The 6,770-nt window shown below is 34.9% G+C and overlaps 1 long non-coding RNA gene across 5 annotated transcripts; it reads left to right on the forward strand.

Annotated features, from left to right (window-relative positions):
- The first annotated feature begins 1,859 nt into the window (after positions 1–1,859).
- Positions 1,860–6,322, forward strand: LOC117919989. 5 transcript variants are annotated; one of them, XR_004652164.1, is made up of 4 exons: positions 1,860–2,942; positions 3,049–5,215; positions 5,365–5,585; positions 5,669–6,322. It is a non-coding gene; the product is annotated as an uncharacterized LOC117919989 (long non-coding RNA). The 5 variants fall into 5 exon arrangements; XR_004652165.1 differs by having other exon boundaries at positions 3,049–4,442; positions 4,971–5,215; positions 5,365–6,322; XR_004652167.1 differs by having other exon boundaries at positions 3,049–3,172; positions 3,277–5,215; positions 5,365–6,322.
- The last annotated feature ends 448 nt before the right edge of the window (positions 6,323–6,770 follow it).

Raw genomic sequence — 6,770 nt, forward strand, 5'->3', positions numbered from 1 at the left:
AATATATATGTACTTATAGAATGATCTTATTCAGTTAGGTTTTGTGTGTGTGGGTTCATTGCTTGTTTGGAGGAGTCGTCCGGGTCCCCACAAAATGCATACTAATTGACAATTATTTGTATCTCATTCAAAATTTTACAAGAATGATTTCATAGAGAACCGAGATCAGAGCTTGTTGTTTACTTTCAAATGAAGTTAAAGGAATGGTTAAGTTTTGTGTATGTGGGTTCATCGCTTGTTTGGAGGAGTTGTTTGGGTCCCCACAAAATGCATACTAATTGACAATTATTTGTGTCTCATTCAAAATTCTATGAGAATGATTTCATAGAGGACCGAGATCAGAGCTTGTTGTTTACTTCCAAATGAAGTTAAAGGAAAAGTTGATTAGTATATGTATTAAATCATCTAAACTATAGATTAATGGAATGATTAATTAATTCACATGACAATAAGACAAATCCACAATCACCATCTTTCAATTCCATTCCATCCACCGCCAAATTTTAAAAAAATGGCCCATTACTGTGCATGTGATCACGTGTAATGATACTTAAAAATCTTGATTATTCTTAATCGTCCATTTTACACAATCACATTCTTTAATTTTAGTAATCCATCCAAAGCATTTTTTTCAAGCTGCGGGACCATTCTTCTTAGGAATCTATCTTTTTTTTTACTTTCACTTTTTCTTGTGGGCGGGCCATATGCCAAGGTGGGCCTACAGACCTGTCCGTGTAACGGGCCTTGGTGTGAGCCCAGGAGGAGCCCATTTCAAAATTTTTTTAAAAATTATAGAGAAATATTAGAAATGTTTGAATTACAGGTTGGCAAGGCGACGAAATTGAAAACTGAGAAGGCTATATATGGGCCGGGGAGGCCCAACGGGGAATAATGTATAATGTAGGGGGGGAACACAAGGTACAATGAAGGGAGTGGCATATCTCCTTTATGAATTATTTAAGGGACAAAAGGCCCACCATGTAAATTGAAAACACTTGGGCAGCCACATCAGATTTGTACGTTGGGACCCTCCCCAGGTAGACCTTTTAGGGTAAGGAATCTGGCCCTTTCCTTTTGGCTTTGGAATTGGCTCCATTCCATTTTCTTCCCTTTTCGTCTCCTTTAATTTAATCGTTCTTTTTTGTCACTATTTCAGCCGGATCATGTTGTGAAACGTATTGTATCTTCAAGATTATAGCCATATCTTCCTCTTCTCAGTTTTAATAATTTCGCTTCAAACAAAAAGTCTTATTTACTACTTGTTCATTTATGAACTTACCACCTTTTCTGCAACATGTTTAAAACGTTTCCAAAATATTAAAGAATATATTATTACATTAGATATCGAAAAACATATATAAGGGTCTGTTTGGTAATATCCGTTTTTAAAAACAATTTCTTATTTTTAAAAATAAAAAATAAAAAAAAACACGTTTAACACTCAAAAACCATTTTTAGAAAATATTAAAAGATGCTTTTTAAAAATTATTTTAAAAAATAATTATATAAAGTTGTAAAATGATTAAAAATAAATTAATAGATATAAAAATTATTTTTTTAAAATATTAAAAATATTTTAAATTTTCAAAGTAGAAAATAACTTTTAGAAAGTTACCGTATATACCCTAAGCTTATATCTGCTAACACGAACTAACATACAAAGCAAACTTTATTAAACGGGTAATTAGACCATTCATTCCTTAATTTAAAAAATTATTACATTTATTATTATTGTTTTATTTTCTTTCTAATTATTTTGGATTGTGATGGATAAAGGTTTTGATACATAGAAAGCAGGAAAAGGAAACAAAAGAAGGGTTGAACAGAAGGTTAAAAGATGGTGATTTCTTTTGAAGACAGAATAATTTAGTAGGGAAACTGGGGAAGGGCACAGGAGTTGAACAGCATATAAGTCAAATTCCTGTGATATATACCTGTAGAAATGATATTGTCCGTCTCCCACACAAATCTCTTCTCTAACCTCACTTAATAATTTCCATCTAGATTTTATTTTTTTTCTTTTTCTCTCTCATCTCTTTCAATGTCTGCGTCACAGCTACTCACACCAACACTGTAATCCATCATATCATCGCAAAAGCTATTGATTTCGCCGGTGGGTTATTCCGGGGAACGGGTTGTTTTCAGCTTCTCTCACTTCCTTTGTTGTTTCCTTTTCAATATGTTAATCCTGTTTGTACCTACGTAACTATTATCTTATTTAATTTTCTTGGATTCTTTTTCTGTTTTTTTTTTTTTTGTTTTAAAGAAAAAGTCCTTTTCTTGGTTTGGCTTATCATCGAGATCGGATTACGTTAGTCTCCGGGATCTGATATTAGTACATGGGTTCCTTATTAACGGCAGTTTTCGCCGGAATCGCATCGGTGAAGCGAGATCCGTATCCTCCAAACCATTGAAGACTGCGGGAGAAAATGATCTAGGAAATTTCTTTTCATGTTTATCTTCATCGATTTCTTGATTTATTGTCTGCTTATGTTTTTTTTGAATCGTATCCATGACTTAGAAGAAGGAAAATACTGCAGACCTAGGAGTTTGGTATAGTGCATGAGGTGATGGACACAGTCGTTAGCTGATGCAGCATCATCAAGATTCACACCCAATGGAAGGGCAGTGATGCAATCTCTGCCAAAGATTTTGAGATGAGAATCTTGATGATGCTGCATTCGCAGTGAACGACTAAACCAGGAACATGGTCTGCCACTACTCTCCAATATCTCCACTGGAGCATATTATATGTTGATCCAATTCTTTCCCCACGACCTCTCCATTCTTTAGAGTTCTTGCCATGAGAATCCATGTGGGAATTTCATTTTCAGTCGCAGACAACTCTAGTTACCATCTCCAAGCTTGAAATCATGCAGTAATTTGAGATTGAGGATGAACTGAAATGGGTGTCTATCATCTGATAAGTGAAGGGATTGCAGGTACGTACGCTTTGCATTTCCATTTACTTCTTTTAATTTGTTAGTTCTTTTGTTATATATGTTTGAATGCCTTATCTTTGGGTCTGGGTTGTGGTTGTGTTTTTAGGCTACCTCCGTTTGGTTGCTGAGAAAATCGAGGACAAGCAAAGCAAACTTACAACTTCCAGTAATGGGCATGGGCATGGACACTTGTTTGAAGTATTGCCATGGATTTAACACTGTGGATTGAGGTTGGAGCTCCTAGCCTTGTTGGGTTAATGTTCAAGCTCTTTAGCACATATTTTTTTGTTGTAGATTTAGGTGTGTAGATCATAGGAGACATGTCTTGCTGCAGGTTGGTTCACTGATACGTACTCTCAGATACAAGCTTAGGGTACCCTATTTTTCAAACGGCCAATGATGGTAGAACCGTGCCACATTTTTACAAGCATGTGATTGGTTGCTTCCAGTACTTCTTATCCATTCCTCTTGTTTGGTAGAGAAAACCCAAACAATGCTTTGAAATAAAAAGAAATCTGCCGTACACTTGAAGATGATGAATGTTTTGTTAATAGAGTACAATTTAGCTTTGAAAAGAAAGGGAAAAAGGGAACCAGTAGAGGCCACAAATGCATCCACTTTCAGTACTTTCACAGCTAAATACTATGATTATGAATTTTAGGCCGATATATATAGCTCTTAACTCATGAGACCAAAAGGAAATTAATGGCAAGTGTATGACTCGATTTTGATCTTGAGATTGCAGTGGCTCTACTCATTAACCACATATATCCTCTTTGTCTTTTTGTTTTTTTTTTTCATTTTGTGTTTAGAATTTTTTTTTCCCATGGAAAAAGACTACAGAAGCAAAACAACTACAAATTCGATCCAAAGAGGAGCACATAATCTTTAAAACCAAACTTTGTAATATCTTTAGATGAATTTAACCTCCAAATGATCTACTCTATGGTATAAATATCTTCCTTATCTAAACCGAACTTAGTTTATATCACTCATGTAGAGCTTGTACTATACATATTTCTGTCATATGCAGTGTGAAATGTTGTTATTTTTCTTCTGTATGTGTGTGGTCGGGGTGATGGCTGGATAAGACCTTACTAGGGTGATGGCTGGATAAAACCTTACTAGGAAACAAAGAAATCAGAAGGAAACATTTTCATTTAAAGTTTATATGGTGAAAATTTGAAAAACAAAGAATTTGGTCTTGGACATGTTATGAATGTGGGACTGATATTTAGTAAGAAACTATTATAGATTAAGCTTTATTTTGAGTTGAGATTGAAGTTGGAAATAACATTATTGTAGGAATAATATTTTTTCTTGGAGAATTATAACCCTTTGAAAGTTAGAATCCAATAATGGCAAAACATGTTAGACGTCCTTTTCCAGGCCTACTGTGTTGCTTTGAGGATCCTCCTATATGCATGCTGGTGAAAAGAATCTAGGAGAGATCATTGCTTGGAGATTTCATGGGCATCTGAACCAACAACTTTCACTGAGGTAGGACTCTTGGGATTTGCTTTGCCCCTTTTGTATTAATGTTTGATCTGTGCATATCCCATTAATTTCCAGTCTTCTAATGATTCTGATTAAGTGCGCATGCCTATCCCAATAAAAAGAAAAAAACTAATTCATGTTCATGGGTTTCATGCATAATTTGTTGGTGGCCATCATGATCTTCTTCTTCGTTTTGTTTATCATTGTTGTTATCATTATAGGCATGCAAGTGGATGAGAATTGTTGTATCTCAGAATCTGACCAAATCTGTAGACTGTAGTACGACCTCCTCCTCTTCCACCTGAGTAATATTGATGATACCAAAATATTAATCCAAAAGGATTTTCAGTTTTGAGTATGGGAACTGCTAATCTGCTACCCATGTATTCTATACAAAATGAAGTGAAATTATCCCTAAATTAATATTTTTAGTGATCAAAATGGCTTCTACTGTGACCTTTGTTTGTCCTTGAGAATCTGCAGCTTGATTAAATGTGGTGTGGGTTGGATATTGATCTTATTGAATAGCAGGTTGAACTGTAGGGACTTCCATATATCACATCTAGAATACTTAATCTGGAGGGAATCTTTCACATGAAAACATAAGGAAGAAAGCAAGCATGGCCATGGTGTAAGTTCATGAAATGTAGAAGAGGAACAAAAACTGATGGCAGATAATCACTTGGGCTTAGGTTACAAGATACACTATTGATGGATTAGAGTTCAATATGGATCTTGGCAAGGAAAATGCAAGAATAGGAGAAGAATATATACACGTAAGTTCCAGCCCAACTTCTTCTTCTTCATAGTTAGCCATGAATGACTGTGACAGTAGTGTAAAAAAGTATGTCATCTTCTCATTCTGAAGAAGATGATAATAAATAACTATGAGAGTTTTCATTTATTTAATTCTGGAATCCTGCAGGTGCTTTTCATGGTTGCATTTTGAATTGAATACAATAAAATACAAGAAATGGACATGGGCCCATGGTGATTGGGCCAGGAGCTTGGTGACAGAATCAGAGGGCTCTGAAATTAATATCGAAAGCAGGGCCGTGCCCAATGATCATCAAGTCATCTTCACGCCTTCCCAAAATGGGGACCGTGACTTCTCCAAGTTACATAAATATCCATGCATAAAAAAATGTAAGGTTAAAAACAAACATTTGATGATGCCAAAACATGCAACCATCAATACCAATATTTTCTTGCTGATTTTTTTGGACTAGTTCAAGCCAAGAAGAAACCCAGACAGTGGAAATGCCGCCTCTAGTCTGCAGCAACCATTCTGGGGTTGAACCGTTGAAGCCAAATTTGCAAGGCAAATCCCATGGTTCCAGGAATGATGACGACACCATTGCGAATTGTGGTGGCAAGTACACAACTTGATGTAGGTCATGGCAGAGAGCCTGAAAGGAGTTGTTCATCACCTTGAAGTCGGCAACTTGTCCAGAAGCTCTTATCAGGGTGAAAGAATGGTACAAGGTGGCAGACTTGAAGCTGAAAATTCAAAAGCTTTGGGGGCATTGAAAAGAAAAGGAAAAATACTACTCTCATTCGCCTTTCCAAGAAAATAGAGATGATCATCTTCTGTCTGCCTGTGAGGGTACGGAAGTTTTAAAAAAATTTTGCAGTTGATAGCCCTCTCGAATGTACTTGCAGGATGTGACTGGTAAGAAGTAAGAACTAAGTTCAATTGCCCTCCTAATAAAAATGATATTACGGTGTAGTATAAGTTGTTTACAAGGGTTATTAGGACGAGATTTACTTCCTACAATTTCTTTTCGAACAACCTTTTAGTTTTCTCTCACTATTTTCTATTTTAATCTTGTTGTTTATACTTTAATATTTGGTTTATAGATATAATGGGACAATTTTTTTGCTTATAGATGGATTAGAGATGATATTACAACAAATTTTATTTGTCCTCATAGATTTAACATTAGCCTCGATTTGCTTAAATCGGTTTCAAACTTGACTTATCTTTGTTTTGTATTTTAATTTCGTCATTTTGTGTCTTCATATCTAATTTAAAGATGACATTAGGGCCATTGTTCTTGTAAACTCAGATTTGAGAGAAGGTTAGAGGAATTAGGAACTAGTTCGAGAAATTAATTTTGAATCTCGATGGGTTTGGAGTATGTTAGGGTATTACTTTGTCTTATCCTACCCCATCTTCGTTTAATCTTTCTACTTTTTTCTAAAATTAAAAGGGTATTATTCATTACAAAAATAAATTATAAAGATTTATATATCTATTTAGTTATTAATAAACTATATTTATTTTTAATATATATTTCAAAAGAACAAAAATAATGAAATGTGAGGAGG

This window comes from Vitis riparia, chromosome 8 (assembly GCF_004353265.1).
Source record: "Vitis riparia cultivar Riparia Gloire de Montpellier isolate 1030 chromosome 8, EGFV_Vit.rip_1.0, whole genome shotgun sequence".
Lineage (NCBI taxonomy): Eukaryota > Viridiplantae > Streptophyta > Magnoliopsida > Vitales > Vitaceae > Vitis > Vitis riparia.